Source organism: Tachypleus tridentatus, chromosome 6 (assembly GCF_004210375.1).
Source record: "Tachypleus tridentatus isolate NWPU-2018 chromosome 6, ASM421037v1, whole genome shotgun sequence".
NCBI lineage: Eukaryota > Metazoa > Arthropoda > Merostomata > Xiphosura > Limulidae > Tachypleus > Tachypleus tridentatus.
The window spans coordinates 60624161-60647483 of record NC_134830.1 but is presented as its reverse complement, the minus strand read 5'-3'; the positions used below and the strand labels follow the sequence as shown (position 1 = coordinate 60647483).

General features: G+C 32.6%; 1 protein-coding gene across 4 annotated transcripts in view; it reads left to right on the top strand.

Moving 5' to 3' along the window:
- Positions 1-23323, top strand: part of LOC143252643 (zinc finger MIZ domain-containing protein 1-like) — a 211316-nt gene that overhangs the window by 58588 nt on the left and 129405 nt on the right. The window contains exon 2 of one of the 4 annotated variants that reach the window (XM_076505097.1): positions 5136-5241. The exons of the other annotated variants lie outside the window; for them this stretch is intronic. The gene's annotated coding sequence lies outside the window, so the exon portion shown is untranslated. The remainder of the gene's footprint in view (positions 1-5135; positions 5242-23323) is intronic. 4 annotated transcript variants of the gene reach the window in all.

The window sequence follows — 23323 nt, the reverse complement described above, 5'->3', positions numbered from 1 at the left end:
TAAATTATTAATGAAGAATCTGTAAAGTTTGCTCTTCTGTTGTTTGGCAAGTGCTTTTTTTTTTTTACGTGAAACTACAATTATGCTTTTCGTGTTTGTTTGTTTTTCAAATATTATACTTAATGAGGTAAAAAAAGTAAAAACAGAAATATGTAGCGCAACCGGAAATAATTTTTCTCTGTTGATTACTACAGACAAATATGCAACGATGATTCACCATCGAAATTACTAAAGGAAACAGCATTATATTCCCATCGAAAGCTACAGGTTTTGTGCTTTTCTTATTGGTATGCATATACGTGTTTGCGTATCGTGTTCAAGCACCAACCAAACCAGTGAGGCCTGAACACGTGTTAACATAGTGACCAAATGACTATGAACCATAATTGTCTAGTGACGCATTTCTGTACCCCTGTGACTTCAAATGTTTTTGAACTCTGATAAGCAAGATGTAAAGTTGTGGAAAGTTCTCGCAGGGACTAGATGACATAGGATACCGAATAATAAAGCAGCCAGTAACCGTGGACAACACCGTATAAAGCTTAGTTAATTGAGCTTTTAAAAGGATTTGGTAGCTTAAGAATCCTGTCGTATTATTGAACTGTGTGATTTAGCGTTTCTTATCCTTCTTATACTTGAGTGTTGCCAACAGCATTACATAAATTATATGTGATAAAATAAAGAGGTATATTAAAGCTGTTCAGTGACAACTATTTGGAAGAATAGACATAGTCTTTAACGCCTGTTCGTCGATTCCTAATTCATTTCAAAGTAAATCATGCATTCTAGTTTCAGGAAATCAGATACATTTAGGTTTAGAGATATTAGAAAAGTAAAATAAGTGTTATTCCAGTTTGAATACGAATTTATTCTTTTGTGATGTTTATGCAAATTGTTTCTTTAAACACAACAGGAACATTGACGGTTTTTTTTCAGACGCAACTCGAATTGAGTTCAAATGCAGCTTTCATTCATGACAAATGGCTCGGCATGGCTAGGTGGTTAGGGCGCTCTACTCCTAATCTCAGGGGCACGGGTTTTTATTCCCCTCACACCAAACATGTTCACCCTTTCAGCCATAGAAGCATTTTGATGCGACTGTCAATCCCATTATTTGTTGGTAAACGAGTATCCCAAGAGTTGGCGGCGGGTGGTAATGACTAGCTGCTTTCTCTCTAGTCTTACATTGCTAATTTAGGGACAGCTAGTACAGATAGCCCTCGTGTAGCTTTGCGCGAAATTGAAAAACAAACAAACAATCGACAATCCGACTATAAGTGGTGGTCAGCAGAACTCTTCTACAGGGGTGTCTGATGTGACACCAAGATGATGCCTTGTTTTCACGATATCATTATGATTAACTGAAAAGACCATTGAAGGTGATAAATGCCATAATATATGTAGCATTTGAAGGTCTATAGGCTTGCGCCGTTCATTTTAGTTTCGTTCTCTAATAATCTGTTCCCCAGTGGCACAGTGGTATGTCTGCGGACTTACACACTAAAAATCGGGTTTCGATACCCGTGGTAGGCAGAGCATAAATAGCCCATTGTGTAGCTTTGTGCTTAATTCTAAACAAACAAACTGATCATCTTTTATTTCGTCTTATGAAGTGAAGTTGACAAACTGACGAGAGAAAAATCATGTTTTCTTGTTTTATCACTGTAAGGCTACAAAATCCTCCTCTCGAACGAAATTATTTGAATATTTCGCAGTCAATGTTTGTTTTTGGTTTTTGAATTTCGCGCAAAGCTACACGAGAGTTATCTGAGCTAGCCGTTCCTAATTGAGCAGTGTAAGACTAAAGGGAAGGCAGCTAGTCATCACCACCCATCGCCAACTCTTGGGCTACTCTCCTACAAACTAATAGTGGGATTGACCGTCACATTATAAAGCCCCCATGGCTGAAAGGGCGAGCATGTTTGGTGCGACAGGGATTCGAACTCTCGATCGAATTACGAGTCGAGTACCTTAACCATCTGGCCACGCCGGGTCCGCAATCAATGAAAAAACAGTGCATATGAGGACATTGTAATGTAGCTTCTTATACTCACCCGGACGGACGGTGGGTTTTTTTTATTGAGTGAATATTCACTCAGTTTGAGTTGGATGATAACAACTTTTGATTCTTCTACATTATAACTCAGGGGCAAAGTAACCCTTTGTAACCTAAAACTGAACCAGTGATAAATTGTTGATATTGAAGTCTGATGGTCTACGTGGCCTAATAGCTAAAGTGTCCGAACCGTGAATCAGAGGGTACGTGGTTTACGTCCCCTTGCCGCATAAATTTGTTCAGCATTACTGGCATGCGGAAGCACTGTAAGGATAACAGTCAGGTTCCTTTACTGGGTCAGAGAAGAATAGCCCAAGTACTGGCAGTAGGTATTGTTCACTATCTACTTTGTCTGCAATCATCAGTCGACAATTAAACACGACTATGCTGAAACCCTTCTGCAGCTTTTAACCGAAAGTTTAACCCCCTCTCCTTAAAATAATTTTGTTGTTTGATTTTAAGTTACAGTTTCGTTTTTTTTTTTAGTTTCAAATACTTGATAAATATTTTAACAGTTTATTACGTATTGTAATGGAATGTCTTAAGTTTGACCTCAGTAATCTGTGACATGCTTCCATTATTGTCATGGTTATATTACATTATTATTTGCATGGTGCTTGTGTGGTTGCTTTTAATTGCAAAGCTACACAACAACCCCTCTCGCCGATTTTAGCGTCGTGATACTGCGTACTTACCGCTGAGCCACTGGGACTCCATTTTATACTGATATTTATTTTCAAAGTAACTGATGTATCCCGGCATGTCCAGATGGCCAGGGTGCTCGAATCGTAACCTGAGGATTGCGGGTTAAAATCCCTGTCACACCAAAGATGCTCCCCCTTTCAGTCGTGCGAGCATTATAATATTACAGTCAATCCCACTTTTCATTGGTGAAAGAGTAGCCCAACAGTTGGCGGTGGGTGGTGATGACCAGTTGCCTTCCCTCTAGTCTTACACTGCTAAATTAGGGACAGCTAGCGCAGATAGCCTTCGTGTAGCATTGATTGAAATTCAAAAACAAACAAATCTCAAATGAACCTCCAGGTCCAGTGGATCCTTCATTTAATTAGTCCAGTTGTACTGATTCACTTTTGACTCCTTGAACCAAAACTAGACACCAAGTGGCTATTATCAGAATATTTTAAGCGGCTGTCCATTTGCATGTTGACTATTCCTTTGATACAGGGCCTGGCATGGCCAAGCGCGTAAGGCGTGCGACTCGTAATCCGAGGGTCGCGGGTTCGCGCCCACGTCGCGCTAAACATGCTCGCCCTCCCAGCCGTGGGGGTGTATAATGTGACGGTCAATCCCACTATTCGTTGGTAAAAGAGTAGCCCAAGAGTTGGCGGTGGGTGGTGATGACTAGCTGCCTTCCCTCTAGTCTTACACTGCAAAATTAGGGACGGCTAGCACAGATAGCCCTCGAGTAGCTTTGTGCGAAATTCCAAAACAACAACAACAACCTTTGATACAGTCAGCGTAGTTCACATAAACTTTCTGTAGGTTTTCTCTCTGCTACGATAGCAATTGTCTATATAAACATTTGATGTCGCATTCGGCTTGTCACATGACAGTTTCTTATTTTTGACAACCGTTTTTACGAAGCTTCTATTATATGCTCTTTAATGTGCATATCTTTTCTCCAACTTACATGTTGGTGTACACAAGAAAATTCATTTTGTTCATTAGAACCATTTGTAATCTCCATAAGTTTGATAAAATGCCTCAACTGCTTCTCTTTGAATTGCAAATTTTCATAAACTGTGATGACTGGAGTCTTTGAACACCTAAAAATGTCTCAATAATTATGTTCCTGTTGTTCGAACACCCACCTTATGTCATTTTGAAAGATCCGTCCTCTAACTTATTGTTCTCCAGACAAATCATAATATGACAATATCTTTGCGTTTATATAGCCCAAGCGACCACCTGATACATCATGCAGTCAATGTGTTTTATATGTGCTAATAAACGAACTGTTCCTTAAGAACGGAGTTTGGAGATAGGATAGTGACTGTATAGTGTGTGACAAGTAAGAGAAAAACGTTTGATTCTCTCTGAAATAAATTACGACAAACCAAAGTTCACGCGAAGTCGGACTATACGTGTTCCAATCAAATTTCCACAGTTGTAGTTGAACTGGAATTTTGAAATTGAAACTGCATTTTAATGTTCAATTTATCAGGTCTCCTAATTTGGTTTCATTGAACTTTTTGGTCTTATTTGTGGCTATTTGATCTCATTACGAAGCAGAATTTTGGTCTTCAACCGAGTGTTCAACGTTTCTGTTCGACTTACTGTTCTCATAAAAATAAAGTCAAAACACGTACTAAAACTGGTGTGGAATTTCATTAATATATTTTTTATAATTAAGTTAGGAATTAGTGAACTTGAAATAATGTGGTGGGTCTTTGTCTATCGCTTTTGTGAGAAAAAACCTATTGCGTTCTTTCTTTATTGATTTCTGATGGATATGGGGGAAAAAAATCACATAAACCTGCATACGCCTGAGATATGAAACCGACATGCTTTCATCACCTAGCAACTAGTCCTGTGGTACGGCGCGTGAAATTGATGTTGAACTAATATTTTACTGTTTCTATTAACCATTACTGTTTACGTTAAAAGTGCACGTAAGACAAAAAAGGAAAAAAAGAGGAATATGTGAAGCCTGGAATGTCTGATGAAATGATTAATGTCGTTGGTGTATTGTCTGGAATCCAAATATTAATTTCGTTCACGTCCATGGCCACCTATGATAGATATTATTTACTGCTGTATTCTTGCGTGACATGAACTATATATGACGTGAAAGGAGAGTAGAATATGTGAACTTCATTGGTGTGACTCCTGCAGGACACCGTACAGAACAAAGTTATGGGTGATGGAAGTTTATGTATTGAGGATCTGTACCGGGTAATCATGTTCTGAGGTTATGGGTATGATTATATATACATAAATTGTGGCAAGACGGAATTTTAACAGAGCAGTCCCATTGCATTACTATGAATGAGCGACTTGTGCATGATGTCACCGGAATGTGCTCTTATTGGATAGTTTTTTTATTTTCTGTCCACAGGTTGTTAGTCTAAACGCTGCTCAGCAACGCTTTGACCTCGACCTTCGTTATCGTCTGCTGGCAGTTTGTGCAGTCCAGTGAGATAAATTATCTCCAAAGTTTGCTTGTGAGTACATTTTATAATTAATGTTAATATATATTTGCGATAAGAAACCAGTGAAAATGAGATTAAGTTGATATATGTGTATGTATATATATTTTATCTGCATTTTTCTGGTTATCTTAATTTTTATTGGACGTCCAATGATTAAGAGCAAATAATAATCATTTCTGTGTAGCTTTTTAAAACGTTTTCAGATATTTAACAGCGAGTTTTGTTTTTGTTTTTGGCTCAGCGTGTGACATATTTTGTGGTCATTGAACCGTGCGACAACTGAAGTGTGTACATAAAGAAAAACATTTGATTCGTTATACATTACATGACCAGTTTGCGTCTCGTTTAGGTATGTTTTAGTCACTACTGTCTGAACAGACGATACAGGCTCCTTTCCCAGTAAATACCACGTGGTGTTTTTGCTTTCGAATAGCTGCGAATTATTTGGACTAGGCCCGGTATGGCCAGGTCGTTTGAGCGTTTTGCCATTGTGTCTTTATCACGCCCCCTAGGGTCACAGCGAGATGTCTGCACACATACAACACTATAAACTGGTTTCGATGCCCGTGCTGGGCAGAGCACAGATAGCCCATTGTGCAGCTTTGTGCTTAACTTCAAACAAGCATACCTTCATCAGGGCTAGTAATATTTTGTTTAATATGTGGAGAGTAAAGTTTCTTTTTTAATTGCTTTATTATTAAAATTATTTTAAGCTCTCCAGTGTGCACTACAAATGATTTTGACTCCTTAACTTCAATATCATATTCAATGTGTTAAACATGTGTGCGTGTTTATTACTTTCAATGTATAATATGATCCACGTTGGTTATGGTTCGTGCCGTCAGTAATTTTAACCTATAAGTATTGCCTTTGTCTTATTTTTGTGCGTCTTTTAGTCTGATATTTTCTGTAATAAAACTGATCTGCCTTTATTAAAATAATTTTGTAAAGTGTAACTTTTGGAAAGCTGACTCAAACTGCTGCATTCATTGATTGTATGAAGGTTGTAGAAAATAGGGCGAAAGTTCATAAAGTAGTCGGAGCTCGACGTAACTTTACACCAGTCAGCGCTCTTAAAATTAGTTTGAAAAATGCTGTCATCTCAACTCCTGTTGTTTTTTAAAAACATCGAAAACGTGCAGTATTAAACAGAATTGCAAGACAACAACGTATGTATGATACTGTGTAACATTAAGATGACGGGAACTGACACTGAAGCTTGTATTTTGTGTTCACAATAATACTGCTGGGGGCCATCAGCTGTCTGTCGTCTCTGATTTTAAACTGCTGACCAGAAGGAAAGCTACCATTCAGGGGCGCCCTATCACCTGCCCTCCAATGTTATTGGATTGGTTATCGCTCTCATAACGCACTTACAACTTAAATTTACAAACTCCAAAATCCAACTGTTTTACAAAATCAATCAGGGTAACCAGAACAAAAGGAAGCGTTAGGTTTATTATTATTATTCCAATTATTTCGAGGAAAACTCGTTATATTGTTAAAGTGCCAATGAATGCGCCAATTTAGATTTTTTTCCAGTAACTCATTTTGTTCACTTAAAGTTCGCCCCCCCCCTCCGCCAACGACACAGTGGTATATATGTGAAATTACAATCCAAAAAACGGGTTTCGATACTCGTGGTTATCGGTGCACAGATAGCCCAATATGTAGCTTTGTGCTTAATTCCAAACAAACATTTAACTTATATCGGCCCGGCATGGCCAGGTGGGTTAAGGCGTTCGACTCCTAATCTGAGAGTCGCGGGTTCGAACCCCGCTCGCACCAAACATGTTCACCTTTTCAGCCGTGGGGGTGTTATAATGTGACGGTCAATTACACTACTCGTTGGTAAAAGAGTAGCTCAAGAGTTGTCGATGGGTGATTATAACTAGCTACCATCCCCTAGTCTTACAGTGCTAAATTAAGGATGGCTAGCGCAGATAGCCCTCGTGTAGCTTTGCGCAAAATTCAAAAAGAAAGAAAGAAACAAACAATTACCCTATACCATCCTTTCATCTGTCTCGCCCATCCACTGCTACCAACGTAACACCCTTCTACCTTTTTTCTTTAATGCAGTAGCACATTACAGTTCCTGGCTAATCATCTTTATTTGGAGGAATAAACATCGCATATAACACCACATGAGTATCACAATTAACGCTGCTGGGTTAATGAATGCAATGAAAAGTAATGCAGAAACTCCCCTACATGACATACACCAGTGTTTTGAAAGTTACATTACTTACTATTTGCCATCACTCAAGTGAAAATTTAGAGGGTCACTAGGCTGTTGTTGTTTCTGCCTTTGTAGTAATAACTTCCATCTAGGGAGGTTTCATTCTACAGTTAAGGGGTTCATGCCAATTTTGGTAGCTTCCGTTACGAAGGAGGTAATAAAGAGAATTTTGTTCTTTCATTCGCCCACTCGTTATTTAATTGTCATACGTTCGAAACTTATGGTGAAAACATAACAAGAATTCTCACCTCTACATTCGTAGTTGGCTAGTTTTTTATTTGGTGTTTCTTTGAAAGTCACTAAGAAACTCGAAAGTGTTTCGCTCCCAGATTTGGTCAACACTCGTGTTTTTTTCTTTTCTTTTTGGTGAATGAAAATCCGAAATGCAAGGTTTAAAAAAGCACGTGTGTAGTCTAGACTCTACAGATGTCGAAATAATCGTTATGTCTAAGGAAACCAACTCTGCTGTGTAAACTACAAACTTTCGAAACAATTTGTGGAAGAACTCTCTGAATTCACGTGGAAAATGACCGTCGCACGAGGAATGCTATTTGTTACTTAACTGACTCTTTTTAAATAATTTGTTCTCTGTTAGGTGGTCTCCTGATGAGATAGCTCACTGACTTATAACGCTAAAATTCGAGGCTCAATTCTCTGCGGTGACCAAAGCAGATATCCAAATGTGGTTTTGGTCTGAAACAAACAAACTCATATAGGGTATTCATAGCTTAGTTTTTTTTATATAATATGTCCAATGATGTAAGATATTTCCAAAATAAAACGCGTGTATTAAAAATAACAACAACTTACTATGCATCAAGCACAGAACTGTTGAAGAAAGTTATAAGGCTTTTGATAGTTTCAAATAATTATGTTTTTGCTATACATTTGCTAAACAAATGTAAACTCTCCGTGGTGGATATTTGAAAAAAAAATTTAGAATTATTGTTGTTGTTAAGGCTATCGAAAATCAATACCTCTTAGCCCCAAGGGGAATGTGTTATTTGCAATTAAACACAAAGCTGCACAATGGACTATCCATTCTCTGCCCACCATGGGTACCGAAACCTGGTTTTTAGCGTTGTAAGTCTACAGACATACCAGAGGAGGGCATATGTATTAATAATGAATCATTTCTTGAAGAGTTGTTTGGCAGTAATGGATAGATTTCTTTTTAAAAATCCACCTTAGGTTTTAGAAATTTTAGTAATTGTATTTTTGAGGAATCCTTCTTTAAAAAATCACGCAAGAGCTTTGGAGTTTTTAAAATAAATACAGATCGGTAATTTAGAATTTTTAAGACAAATTCACGCACTTTTGGGATTTTATTAAACGTGCACTTAATGATAATTTGGAAATAATTGTGCATTGTTTTTGAAAGATGACAATGAAAACCATAACCACGAGAATATTTCAAAATATAAAAATGTTACATCAAGAAGAGGTTTTTCTGTCTTAATATGTTTTGTTTATGAGTTCAAAGTAGTACTGTTAGTGAAGGACTCTACATGTTGCATATAGTAATGGGCCTACGTAGTTTCCACTGAAAATATTAGCCGTCAGTACAATACCAAAAGCTCACTTGTATCGCAGGAGCGAAACACTGAGAACTTATGCTGGAAGGCAAACAAATCAATACTTTACATACCAGCAATCCGTTGTAACACAAAGACTTGTGAGAGCACTTTAGCAACTGGTTGATTCTTTAATGCGCAGAGATGTGGCAGTATTAACAGCATATGGTTGATTAGTTAACATATACAGGTGTGAGAGTATGAACAGCGTGTGGTTCTTATTTAACATAAACAACCGTGAAAACATTAGCAGCATGTACTAATTAAAGATAAACAGAATTGAGTAGATTAACAGCATATAATACATTATTTAATACAAACAGGGTTGAGCACATTAATACGATGTGATTGATTATTTAATTCAAACAGACATGATCGCATTAGCAACATTTCACTACTCTTTTAGGGCAACTGTAAATAATCAACATATGTAGGACTAAAGCACTGAATTTATCTTGTTTATAAAGTATATAACAGTAAGAAGTAATAACATACCAGCTTGTATTTTATACATATATGAAGTATATAACAATAAGAAGTAATAACATACCGGCTTGTATTTTATACATATATGAAGTAAATAATAAGTAATAACATACCAGCTTGTATTTTATACATATATGAAGTAAATAACAGTAAGAAGTAATAACATACCAGCTTGTATTTTATACACATATGAAGTAAATAACAATAATAAGTAATAACATACCAGCTTGTATTTTATACATATATGAAGTAAATAACAATAAGAAGTAATAACATACCAGCTTGTATTTTACAACATATGAAGTAAATAACAATAATAAGAAGTAATAACATACCAGCTTGTATTTTATACATATATGAAGTAAATAATAATAATAATAAGTAATAACATACCAGCTTTGATTTTATACACATATGAAGTAAATAACAATAATAAGTAATAACATACCAGCTTGTATTTTATACATATATGAAGTAAATAATAATAATAATAAGTAATAACATACCAGCTTGTATTTTATACATATATGAAGTAAATAACAATAAGAAGTAATAACATACCAGCTTGTATTTTACAACATATGAAGTAAATAACAATAATAAGAAGTAATAACATACCAGCTTGTATTTTATACATATATGAAGTAAATAATAATAATAATAAGTAATAACATACCAGCTTTGATTTTATACACATATGAAGTAAATAACAATAATAAGTAATAACATACCAGCTTGTATTTTATACATATATGAAGTAAATAACAATAAGAACTAATAACATACCGGCTTGTATTTTATACATATATGAAGTAAATAACAATAAGAAGTAATAACATAACAGCTTGCATTTTACACACATATGAAGTAAATAACAATAAGAAGTAATAACATACCAGCTTGTATTTTATACATATATGAAGTAAATAACAGAAAGAAGTAATAACATACCAGCTTGTATTTTACACACATATGAAGTAAATAACAATAATAAATTATAACATACCAGCTTGTATTTTATACATATATGAAGTAAATAACAGAAAGAAGTAATAACATACCAGCTTGTATTTTACAACATATGAAGTAAATAACAATAAGAAGTAATAACACACCAGCTTGTATTTTACAACATATGAAGTAAATAACAATAATAAGAAGTAATAACATACCAGCTTGTATTTTATACATATATGAAGTAAATAATAATAATAATAAGTAATAACATACCAGCTTTGATTTTATACACATATGAAGTAAATAACAATAATAAGTAATAACATACCAGCTTGTATTTTATACATATATGAAGTAAATCACAATAAGAAGTAATAACATACCAGCTTGTATTTTACAACATATGAAGTAAATAACAATAATAAGAAGTAATAACATACCAGCTTGTATTTTATACATATATGAAGTAAATAATAATAATAATAAGTAATAACATACCAGCTTTGATTTTATACACATATGAAGTAAATAACAATAATAAGTAATAACATACCAGCTTGTATTTTACACACATATGAAGTAAATAACAATAATAAATTATAACATACCAGCTTGTATTTTATACATATATGAAGTAAATAACAGAAAGAAGTAATAACATACCAGCTTGTATTTTACAACATATGAAGTAAATAACAATAAGAAGTAATAACACACCAGCTTGTATTTTACAACATATGAAGTAAATAACAATAAGAAGTAATAACACACCAGCTTGTATTTTACAACATATGAAGTAAATAACAATAAGAAGTAATAACATACCAGCTTGTATTTTATACATATATGAAGTTTTTAACAATAATAAGTAATAACATACCGGCTTGTATTTTATACATATATGAAGTAACTAACAATAAGAAGTAATAACATACCAGCTTGTATCTTACACACATATGAAGTAAATAACAATAAGAAGTAATAACACACCAGCTTGTATTTTACAACATATGAAGTAAATAACAATAAGAAGTAATAACATACCAGCTTGTATTTTACACACATATGAAGTAAATAACAATAATAAGTAATAACATACCAGCTTGTATTTTACACATATATGAAGTAAATAACAATAATAAGTAATAACATACCAGCTTGTATTTTACACACATATGAAGTAAATAACAATAATAAGTAATAACATACCAGCTTGTATTTTACACACATATGAAGTAAATAACAATAATAAGTAATAACATACCAGCTTGTATTTTATACATATATGAAGTAAATAATAATAAGTAATAACATACCAGCTTGTATTTTATACATATATGAAGTAAATAACAATAAGAAGTAATAACATACCAGCTTGTATTTTACAACATATGAAGTAAATAACAATAAGAAGTAATAACATACCAGCTTGTATTTTATACATATATGAAGTAAATAACAATAATAAGTAATAACATACCAGCTTGTATTTTATACATATATGAAGTAAATAACAATAAGAAGTAATAACATACCAGCTTGTATTTTATACATATATGAAGTAAATAACAATAATAAGTAATAACATACCAGCTTGTATTTTACACACATATGAAGTAAATAACAATAATAAGTAATAACATACCAGCTTGTATTTTATACATATATGAAGTAAATAACAATAATAAGTAATAACATACCAGCTTGTATTTTATACATATATGAAGTAAATAACAATAAGAAGTAATAACATACCAGCTTGTATTTTATACATATATGAAGTAAATAACAATAATAAGTAATAACATACCAGCTTGTATTTTACACACATATGAAGTAAATAACAATAATAAGTAATAACATACCAGCTTGTATTTTACACACATATGAAGTAAGTAATAATAATAAGTAATAGCATACCAGCTTGTATTTTATACATATATGAAGTAAATAATAATAAGTAATAACATACCAGCTTGTATTTTATACATATATGAAGTAAATAACAATAATAAGTAATAACATACCAGCTTGTATTTTATACATATATGAAGTAAATAACAATAAGAATTAATAACATACCAGCTTGTATTTTACACACATATGAAGTAAATAACAATAATAAGTAATAACATATCAGCTTGTATTTTATACATATATGAAGTAAATAACAATAATAAGTAATAACATACCAGCTTGTATTTTATACATATATGAAGTAAATAACAATAAGAAGTAATAACATACCAGCTTGTATTTTATACATATATGAAGTAAATAACAATAAGAAGTAATAACATACCAGCTTGTATTTTATACATATATGAAGTAAATAATAATAAGTAATAACATACCAGCTTTGATTTTATACACATATGAAGTAAATAACAATAATAAGTAATAACATACCAGCTTGTATTTTATACATATATGAAGTAAATAACAATAATAAGTAATAACATACCAGCTTGTATTTTATACATATATGAAGTAAATAACAATAATAAGTAATAACATACCAGCTTGTATTTTACACACATATGAAGTAAAGAACAATAATAAGTCATAACATACCAACTTGTATTTTATACATATATGAAGTAAATAACAGTAAGAAGTAATAACATACCAGCTTGTATTTTATACATATATGAAGTAAATAACAATAATAAGTAATAACATACCAGCTTGTATTTTACACATATATGAAGTAAATAACAATAATAAGTAATAACATACCAACTTGTATTTTATACATATATGAAGTAAATAACAGTAAGAAGTAATAACATACCAGCTTGTATTTTATACATATATGAAGTAAATAACAATAATAAGTAATAACATACCAGCTTGTATTTTACAATATATGAAGTAAATAACAATAAGAAGTAATAACATACCAGCTTGTATTTTATACATATATGAAGTAAATAACAGAAAGAAGTAATAACACACCAGCTTGTATTTTACAACATATGAAGTAAATAACAATAAGAAGTAATAACATACCAGCTTGTATTTTACACACATATGAAGTAAATAACAATAATAAGTAATAACATACCAGCTTGTATTTTACACACATATGAAGTAAATAACAATAATAAGTAATAACATACCAGCTTGTATTTTACACACATATGAAGTAAATAACAATAATAAGTAATAATAACATACCAGCTTGTATTTTATACATATATATGAAATAAAATAATAATAAGTAATAACATACCAGCTTGTATTTTATACATATATGAAGTAAATAACAATAAGAAGTAATAACATACCAGCTTGTATTTTATACATATATGAAGTAAATAACAATAAGAAGTAATAACATACCAGCTTGTATTTTACAACATATGAAGTAAATAACAATAAGAAGTAATAACATACCAGCTTGTATTTTATAAATATATGAAGTTTTTAACAATAACAAGTAATAACATACCAGCTTGTATTTTATACATATATGAAGTAAATAACAATAAGAATTAATAACATACCAGCTTGTATTTTACACACATATGAAGTAAATAACAATAATAAGTAATAACATACCAGCTTGTATTTTATACATATATGAAGTAAATAACAATAATAAGTAATAACATACCAGCTTGTATTTTATACATATATGAAGTAAATAACAATAATAAGTAATAACATACCAGCTTGTATTTTATACATATATGAAGTAAATAACAATAATAAGTAATAACATACCAGCTTGTATTTTACACACATATGAAGTAAATAACAATAATAAGTAATAACATACCAGCTTGTATTTTACACACATATGAAGTAAATAACAATAATAAGTAATAACATACCAGCTTGTATTTTATACATATATGAAGTAAATAATAATAAGTAATAACATACCAGCTTGTATTTTATACATATATGAAGTAAATAACAATAATAAGTAATAACATACCAGCTTGTATTTTATACATATATGAAGTAAATAACAATAAGAAGTAATAACATACCAGCTTGTATTTTATACATATATGAAGTAAATAACAATAATAAGTAATAACATACCAGCTTGTATTTTATACATATATGAAGTAAATAACAATAATAAGTAATAACATACCAGCTTGTATTTTATACATATATGAAGTAAATAACAATAAGAAGTAATAACATACCAGCTTGTATTTTATACATATATGAAGTAAATAACAATAAGAAGTAATAACATACCAGCTTGTATTTTATACATATATGAAGTAAATAATAATAATAAGTAATAACATACCAGCTTTGATTTTATACACATATGAAGTAAATAACAATAATAAGTAATAACATACCAGCTTGTATTTTATACATATATGAAGTAAATAACAATAATAAGTAATAACATACCAGCTTGTATTTTATACATATATGAAGTAAATAACAATAATAAGTAATAACATACCAGCTTGTATTTTATACATATATGAAGTAAATAACAATAATAAGTAATAACATACCAGCTTGTATCTTACACACATATGAAGTAAAGAACAATAATAAGTCATAACATACCAACTTGTATTTTATACATATATGAAGTAAATAACAGTAAGAAGTAATAACATACCAGCTTGTATTTTATACATATATGAAGTAAATAACAATAATAAGTAATAACATACCAGCTTGTATTTTACAATATATGAAGTAAATAACAATAAGAAGTAATAACATACCAGCTTGTATTTTACACACATATGAAGTAAAGAACAATAATAAGTAATAACATACTAACTTGTATTTTATACATATATGAAGTAAATAACAGTAAGAAGTAATAACATACCAGCTTGTATTTTATACATATATGAAGTAAATAACAATAATAAGTAATAACATACCAGCTTGTATTTTATACATATATGAAGTAAATAACAATAATAAGTAATAACATACCAGCTTGTATTTTATACATATATGAAGTAAATAATAATAAGTAATAACATACCAGCTTTGATTTTATACACATATGAAGTAAATAACAATAATAAGTAATAACATACCAGCTTGTATTTTATACATATATGAAGTAAATAACAATAATAAGTAATAACATACCAGCTTGTATTTTATACATATATGAAGTAAATAACAATAATAAGTAATAACATACCAGCTTGTATCTTACACACATATGAAGTAAAGAACAATAATAAGTAATAACATACCAGCTTGTATTTTATACACATATGAAGTAAATAATAAGTAATAACATACCAGCTTGTATTTTATACATATATGAAGTAAATAACAGTAAGAAGTAATAACATACCAGCTTGTATTTTATACATATATGAAGTAAATAACAATAATAAGTAATAACATACCAGCTTTGATTTTATACACATATGAAGTAAATAATAAGTAATAACATACCAGCTTGTATTTTATACATATATGAAGTAAATAACAATAATAAGTAATAACATACCAGCTTGTATTTTATACATATGTGAAGTAAATAACAATAATAAGTAATAACATACCAGCTTGTATCTTACACACATATGAAGTAAAGAACAATAATAAGTAATAACATACCAACTTGTATTTTATACATATATGAAGTAAATAACAGTAAGAAGTAATAACATACCAGCTTGTATTTTATACATATATGAAGTAAATAACAATAATAAGTAATAACATACGAGCTTGTATTTTATACATGTATGAAGTAAATAATAATAAGTAATAACATACCAGCTTTGATTTTATACATATATGAAGTAAATAACAGTAAGAAGTAATAACATACCAGCTTGTATTTTATACATATATGAAGTAAATAACAATAGTAAGTAATAACATACCAGCTTGTATTTTATACACATATGAAGTAAATAATAAGTAATAACATACCAGCTTGTATTTTATACATATATGAAGTAAATAACAGTAAGAAGTAATAACATACCAGCTTGTATTTTATACATATATGAAGTAAATAACAATAATAAGTAATAACATACCAGCTTGTATTTTATACATATATGAAGTAAATAATAAGTAATAACATACCAGCTTGTATTTTATACATATATGAAGTAAATAACAGTAAGAAGTAATAACATACCAGCTTGTATTTTATACATATATCAGATTATTTGTTTAATGACTACAACTTTTTCACGTGAGCATGCGATGTACATGTGTGTATAAATAAGTTACAAGTACGAGCTATCATAACAATTCTAATTATTATTCCTATGCGTTTCCTGTATTTGACTCCTATAAATTTCGCGCTTAACTTATTCATTACAGTTTGTTTGGCTTATAATCCAACTGAAATGGAGAAACAAATGGCTTGATGAGTTTAATAACTATTAAAATGTCATGTACTATGAAACACGTGGTACGCAAACTTACAAGTTTGTTTGCTTTGAACTTTGTGAAAAGCTACTCAAGGGCTATCTGCGTTAGCCATCCCAAATTTAGCAGTGTAAGACTAGAGGGTAGGCAGCTAGTCATCACTTCACACCGCCAACTCTTGGGCTACTCTTTTACCAACGAACAGTGGGATTGACCCTCACATTATAACGCGCCCACGGCTGAAAGGGCGAGCATGTTTGGTGCGACGGGGATTCGAACCCGCGACCTTCAGGTTACGAGTCGAACGTCTTAACCCACCTGGCTATGCCGGGCCCAAGTTACAAGTCTTTAAGGAGCTAGACGTCAGTGTTTGGTTTGAGACTCTTCTCAATACTACAAATATTATCCAGATCTTTGATCATCCTGTATTTGAGAAAGATTTTCTGAGTTGTAGAAGGTGAAATTTGACGTCATCCAATCAATATAAACACATACAATCTCGGAAAGGATGGACGGGGCGGTAGTGTGGAATCTCTCTGATTGTTCTTTGCTCTTGTTATCCATTGTTTCTAACACTACGTTTCTGGTGTTAGACATCTAAAGCCCCAATGATCGAAATATTATGCTCCAAGGTACTAATTCTCTGAGTTTGACCATTACGAATTTTTAAGTAAGAGACGTGTAAAAATAATTTTTCAGGTGGCGTTTTTTACATTTTCTTCTGCCAATAAAGTTCTTCGTTCCATTACAGAAGTAAATAATAAAACGGGACCTAGTTTGTGTAAGTAACATTTCAGCCAGATTTTTAACTGCCACATGTCGTTACCAGTCACAGCGCCACCAGTACAGTTGACCATTTTGAAGATATCACAATTGAAAGTAAAATAACTTTCATGCGACTCTGAGAGATGTTTGTTTTTAAATATTTGTATAAAACTACATAATAACTACCTGCGCCAGCCATCCTTTATTTCGAACATAGATGAACTAGGCTGGAGGGGCAAGTCAAAAAGCACGCACCGCCAATTGGAGAGGTACTTTTGACTGATCGATTAATGGGATTTGACAGTCACTCTTATAACGCTTTTTTTTTGCTGTGAACGTGGATCTTTAACAGCCTGCATTGACCTTACATTTATGTACTTTTACATTTACTACAAAATATAGCTATTGGAATGAGATTGCTGGCCATATGAAACACTCGTATTCTGTTTAGTATAGATATTGTTCAACTATTAAAAAAAAGGAAATAAATATAAACATAACTTTATTATTATTATTATTCTTAATATACTTGAGTATTTGGTTTTCATGCAAAAATTTAAAAAGGCTCAGGTGTTGAGTGTTATTATATACGGATTTATGGTGGTTTTTTTTAGGTTACGAGCCGACTGCTCGGTAAACGTCTCTCGAAAGTACGTCAATTCGCGAAACATTTTCAACGAGGACAAACATTTGTCTTGTAACTTAACTTTTAATCGCGTGCTGATGAGTATTTGTTTTTCATTCGCGGATTAATTGGAAAAGAAATAAACACTCCGAAGCCACCCTCACGCGACTGGGAGCGAGCTACACATAATTAATTTAATAGTTTATTACAAGTGTGTGTACTATTATGTGCAGTTTCGTTTAAATGTTTGAGATGGACATTGTAACGTGTGTGTGTTTAGTATCATTTTTAACTTTTAGAGGATAGAATTGTTTAACATATTTCTTTCGCTGTTCACTTATAGATAACCACTTTTATAGATGGTTCTTATAAAAAAAAGTACACAATAATAATAATAATAAAAACAACTTTCGAAACCGCGTAAATTTCCTAATACGTTTCAATGTCGACTGTTAACTCACCAAACACGTATAAACTAACATCTCAGCTAACGCCATTCACGCTTTATTCTGTTTACCATCTCCAAGTGCTAACAGGAAAGCGTTACCATGACAACGTGAAGCGGTAAGAAGTTAGGTTTCCCTTCCCCATCTGTCTTACGTCCGCGTTTGCAGGAGGTAATCGGCTTCGTTGTTGTTTTTTTACTTTGAATTGCGTGTATACGACGGTGGTAAATTGCTTCACTCTTGCCAGGTTTCCGACTGAGAGTACAGACTTACGATCGTATGCTGCTCACGTCGACTGGCCACGCCTCGGCTCGATATGAGACTTCAACTGATACTAAAAATGTGGTTCGAAGCAATCTGCCAGAATTTTTTTGACTTGGTTAGTCATATGAGTAGTCTGAAGATGGCGCTGTGCTCTTGTAAGGGCATTCACTGGGATTAAATTTTCGACTGTGTTTGCTCCAAGTTGTTTCGCTTGGTCTGAAGGATTTCCTAAAAGCACATCTGTACGTCGACACGATCAAGTGACTGGTTTTAAACCTAATCGTTGTGCACTGAATTAAGAAAAGCGTTAAAAAAATCGGACGAAAAATAATGTTTTCGTGTTATTAGTTATTTATCTTAAGCAGTAAAAAATATAACGTAATTAATTAATTAAAAACATTTTTATCGCTAAACTACAATATTTTAATTATTTAAAAAACACTGCATATTATTCGTCTGGCATAAAACGCAAAGGTAACAATATCAATTTGTTTGTTTTTTGAATATCTGACAAGAACAGTTTCCCAATGGGGGTTCTTCCATGGGACAGCAGTAAGTTTACGGACTTACATCGCTAAAATTCGTTGTTAGATTTCCCGCGGTGGACATAGCAGACAGCCCATTGTGGCTTTAGTCTGAAATAAAAGCAAGAAAACTGCCATGAATAAAACATAAAACAATTAGGAAAATATTTTTCAAACTTCTATGCTCCCTTTACAGTGGAATAACTTTTCTTAGCCGTAATGGCGTTACGTTGGTTTCTGAACTTGATTTATAGAAGTTGTCGAAAAATATTGTTTTTTTTTATTTGTTTGTTCGTTTCAATGCAAAAGAGTTTAAGAGTTACTTTAATAATATAGACAAATATAAGCGTTAAACTATTAAACCGTTTTGGGACTGCTACAAATATGAAAATGAAAATATAAAATGCATGGTTCTTTACCCGCAGCTAAAGAGTGTACTCTAGAATATTTACCATTTGTATCTTGATTACAGTAACTCTTGTTTGTTCTGTTTTTACTCTATTTACCACTCGGTACCCTGCTTCGTTTATAATTTTGATAGGTCTCAAAATATGCATTGTTCTTGAAGAAAAAATGAATATCAGAAGATTCGTGGTTTGCATCCCATTGCCGGAAAACCTGTCACCTACGTTATTTTAGAGACGGATTTTTACTATTGTTTTAACTTATCTAACCAGTAGCAGGTATTCTTTACGAACTAGTGTTTTTTATTGTTATTAGTTTTTGATATTACACTTGATTTGATTGTTCCTACGAGTTAGGCTAGCCATGGCCAAGTGGTTAAGACACTCGACTCGCAATCTAAGGATCCCAGGTTCGAATTCCCGTTACACCATATATGCTCGTTCTTTCAGCCGTGGGGGCGTTATAATGTTATAGTCAATCCCATCATTCGTTGGTGAAAGAGTAGCCCAAGAGTTGGCGGTGGATGGTGATGACTAACTGCCTCCCTCTAGTCTTATACTACTAAATTAGGGACGGCTAGCGCAGATAGCCCTCAAAGTAAATCAAACCTATTCTTATTATCAGCATACCTCGACATTGTATTTTCACTTCTGTTAAATGTAGGATTTCACGGGGTCTCTTTAATTCAAAACTTCTCTTCCCTGGAGTGTAGGAGAGCCAACATGTTCCAACATGAATCACAAACTCTCTCTTTCATTGCCTGTTGTTCAAATTTAGTTATTTGTCTGTTTCCCAAAGAAACGAGGCCTAGGGGTGAATTTATTATTTAGTTCAACCCACATTGTAACTTACGTATTCATCATACAACAGCTGTTGTACAAAGAATATGTGGATTGTTTTCACCCCCACTGAGACTGTTTCAAGTCTTTACTATACCTGAAATATGGAGAGAAAAGTATGCCTGGTTATTCCTTAAAACGTTATCTACCCAGGTGTTGACGATTTCCACTCGAACCTGAAATAACGTTTTAAGCCATCTGTCTGCATCTCCTAGAGGTTTTTTGTTGTTGTTTCTTAGCAGTTAAGCACAAAGCTACATAATGGGCTATCTGTGCTCTGACTACCATGAGTATCGAAACCCAGTTTATAGCATTGTAAGTCCACAGACATGCCGCTGTGCCACTGGGAGGGAGCTCTCACAGAGGTTGTTTGTGAACGTTCTGCAGATCCTATGGGGATTGAACTACAGTGTCGTCCACTCTATTGGTCGTTAGAGTCCAAGTTGCTAGACAACTTGACTGGTTCTGCTTTTTCCTGTAGTAAATGTCCTATGTGACTTCCGTCACAACTTCAGAGGATAAACTGAGAGACAACCATTACGAGCTGTATCAACAACCGATGTCGTTTGTTACATCTTTTATCAGCTTCTAATAAGCGTCTCACAGACAGCACTATTTTGTAGCTTTGCGTGTAACAATAAACGAAAACTATCAAGTCTCGATCCTCCACGAACCTCTTGTTCGCCACTTTACACGTGATTTCGTAACAGTGTTAATTCTACTGCTGTAGCAGTCAGAAACGTCCCCTACGGTATACGAATTTTTCTGTCAGCGTTCACCAGTGTGAAATAATTTTTGTGTCTTTAGTGCATGAACAAAACATCGTGAAGAAGTATAAAGGGAGATGTCTGCATTTAAAAGATCAATAAATATTAAAAAGAGAGTTTAAAAGAAAAATACACATATAAAACAATGGTCCCTCAAAGGTAGAAATAATTTTTATTTCGTGACGTAAATTATTCTCCCCTCACCTTTTTCTTTTTTTTTTATAAATATGGAAGCTAAAAGATACCAACAGACTTTATAATAACCCTGTACTTGTGGTTCCCAAACCTTTTTAGTCTGAGGCTCCCTTCATGTCAATAAAAAAGTTTGAGGCCACCCCAACCTACAACTTTAGCATAGTGATTAAAAAAATAGTGCCGCTGTAGAAACAGTAACATCTCAGACATAGTGTATCATTTAATGAATTCAACATAATTTTATCGACTTATTGCTTATTTAAAACGAAATTTAATTTCGCATTTTTTAAATAATATTTGGCGATCACTAGAAAATGCTTCAAGACCCTTAGGAGGGCCGCGGCTCCCACTTTGAGAAACACTGGTCGAGCATAAAGGTGTTCTGTATTAAAGTATATAGTGCGATCATGTTTATTGAGTTTTATACATATTTTTGAATGTTTCTTATTGGTTTTAGTCCGCTTTGTTTTTCTCGTGATACGAACCGCCCTTTTTCACCCGCTTGTTTGTTTTATTTTGAATTTCGCGCAAAGCTACTCGAGGGCTATCTGCGCTAGCCGTCCCTAATTTAGCAACAGTGAAGTATGGATATTCAGTATCTACGATAGTGATAGACGAAACGAACAGTGTGTAATATAATGAAACTTGAAAGCTGGAACTTTTCTGCTTGCCCTCGTATATATTTCAAGCTGTTTCTAATCATATGGATTGTTACTCTAATCAGTAACTAAATAATCAGTAACCCTTAATAACAACAACCTTTGGATTATTTATTAGTTTAACCTGTTTTGTGATATCACGTGTGTTTTTTCTGTTGTTTTTATCTTTTATTGGCTGAAGTTAGGCTTCACTCCTATTCTATTAGTTCCCTAACGAAGTGGAATTAATTTTGAGAAACATATTGTTTAGTGTTGCGTTACCCATAAACGTAGAATAGCTTTCCATAACGATTTTGCCCGGATGTAGCTTAATGGTTAGAGTGCCGGTCTATAAATGCGAGGGACCAAAGTTCACGTCCCCTTGCCACAAAATCGAGCACCCTACTATGGTTCTGTGGGTGCGTTATAAAAGTAATGGTTAAAACTTTATTGGATTAGAATAACTCAAGATTTGGTAGTGGGTGCTGTTGACTAGGTGCCTTTCCACTAAGCTACCAGTTCAAAGTAAGGAATGGTGAATACAGATAACCTTTGTATGTAACTTTGCACGAATATCCGAAGCAAGCAAACAAACCATTACTATTCGTGGACATCATAATTCTTGGTTGCTAGAGTTCTGAGTGTTACATCAATAAGACTAAAATATGGTGATCCTCTTTACACTTGAAATTATAGCTTTAAAATATATTTATTTATTAACTATGTTCATTAATCGTGCATGATCCATTTATTACAAACGCTCCACTGTTTCAGCATAAGTGTATTTTCAGTTCCGCTACCGACGGTGAACGGAGGATACATTTTCATTCCCGTGTGTTTGTCAACAACATTTCTCGAAAAATTGCAAAATGGATTTGGACGAAAGTTGGTATACATTTAAACTATGACCAAACTTAAAAGTGATTAGCTTTAGATAGTTAGGGTTGCAATAATAATAACAAAATTCTTATCTGTTAATACGGGAACTGATTTGTCACACTATTTTTGCTTTGTTTCTC